Here is a 2,107-nt window from a genome sequence, read left to right on the forward strand (position 1 = left end):
GCGTGAGTTTAAGCCACCGGGTCCGGGGCTCCAACCGCGGTCGACTACGTGGGAGTCCAGCGACATAGCCATTATGCTAACTGCTGGTGCCATATAACTTTTTTTTTTTTTTTTTAAGTAACATACAGGGCCAGCAGGTGGCATGGAGGTAAAGGAGGCTAGATCCCACACGGCCAACTCTGCAGTTCAAGTCCCAGACTTGGCAGCTTGAACGTCATGCCAGGTGCACGTACATGCATGCCCAAGATCCCAAGAGGAGAATGGAGAAGGGGTTGCTGTGCAGCCATCTCCTCGGGGTGATTTCTCACTTTCCCTCTCTCTGTCTCTGGTGAGCGCACGCCCTATAGCAAAAACTAACAAACAAACAGAAACACACATATATACATGTAATTGTGCATACTCCCTTCCCTTTTTACATAAATGACAGCATACACATATGTGTTGTTCTGTACCTTTTTTGCCAGTTAAAAATATCCTAAAGATAATTCTATACTGGTTCCTAATAGTAGTTCTCGGGCTGGCCCCTCAGCCAGTTGTTTGAGAGCCAGATCCCACACTGCAGACCAGGGTTTGAATCCTGACACTGGCAGCTTGGTAACACCCAAGTGCATGTGCATGCATGCCTGGAACCCCTACAGGGTGGAGAGGTGACGAGATGGTGGCATGACCGCACCCCATCGGGGTGTTCTTCCCCAGTCTCTCTCTGGCATCATAGGAGCCCCCTGGCAACTTAAAAAAAAGACAACAGATCTCAACTAGGGGGTGACTGTGCCCCTTAGGGACATTCAGCAGTTGGCATTTTCGGTTGTCACAATGAGAGGCGGGAAAGGACTACTGTCCCCTACTGGGTAAAGACCAAGGATGCTAAATACCCTAGCTGCCAGGACAGCCTGCACCAGGAATTACCCAGGCCCGAGTGGCAACAGAACAGTGCCAAGGCCAAGAAACCTTGGGCTGTCACGACGTCTATTCAGGCTCCACCAATGGCAGGACCTTCCCTCCCATCCTCTCGTCTCAGCATTGCTCCCTGACGTGCTCAGCAGTCCCAGAAGAGAACTGCTGCATCTGGGCTCTAGGCCCTCGTGTTGATGGCCGCGGACTGAGTCCCTGCCCTGGGAGCTGTTTTCCCTTTAAAATTACCGGGGGCTGTATAACATCAAACCCGAATGTTCAGGGAAGGGGTATTGTCTTTCCTGAAAGTTTTTAAACCGTCCATGTTAGATGCTCGAGTTGACAGCTATGTAAACGCCGCGGCCGGCTTGCTCTCTTCTGATGGCGTCTCACGCCACGTGCTTCTCTGCGTGGGCAGTCTAGCTTACCTGCAGAACCAGCAAGTCTGACGCAAGACAGAGGTTCGGTGTCATGTTAGAGAGTACTCTGTGAGTGCAATGGGGTGGAACCAGAAAGGTGGTGTTCACGGAGACCCGGTGAGTCGGGGAGTCTGCATTTACAAAGGAATGCATAGTTTTCAGAAGCTTTTCTTAGAGCTGACAGCAATTTGCACATTCCAGGTTGGTACCTTTCCTTCTGTAACCCCGTGAGAGATTCATCTCCTAGGCAGAAACCTAGTCATTCATGTGAGTCCTGCTACAGGAGTGTTTATTTTGCATGGAACATCCTGAATTTTAAGAACCCAGACTCTCAGAAACACAGCCAGTGATGCCCAGTGTCAGCATATTGAAAGTCATGTGAATGGTAAGGGTCTTCCAAGTTCTCAGAAGTTCAGGTCAGTAGATCCAGCTCTTGGGCAAACCAGAGGCTGGATAATCAAGAGGGAAAAGCAGGGACCAGCAGTTAGCGTAATGGCTGGGCGCATGTGCGTGCATGCCCAAGATCCTGAGAGGAGAACGGAGGAGAAGGGACTGCGGCGTGGCCATTCCCCCTGGGGGGTGATTTCTCACTTTCTGTCTGTCTGGTGAGCGCATGCGCCCTATAGCAAAAACCTTTAAAAAAAAAAAATAAAAAGAAAAAAAGAGGGAAAAGCAAAATGCATCCATCAAATCTAGCTACAGCTACAGTTGTCACTAGTCTTGACCCCTCTGCATTCTCCAATTTCAGCTCTCCTGCTACTGTTGGGCTTTACCTTTTTAGAGGGCTGGGAGACCGC

Source organism: Tupaia chinensis, unplaced genomic scaffold (genome assembly GCF_000334495.1).
Source record: "Tupaia chinensis unplaced genomic scaffold, TupChi_1.0 Scaffold000258_1, whole genome shotgun sequence".
Classification (NCBI taxonomy): domain Eukaryota; kingdom Metazoa; phylum Chordata; class Mammalia; order Scandentia; family Tupaiidae; genus Tupaia; species Tupaia belangeri.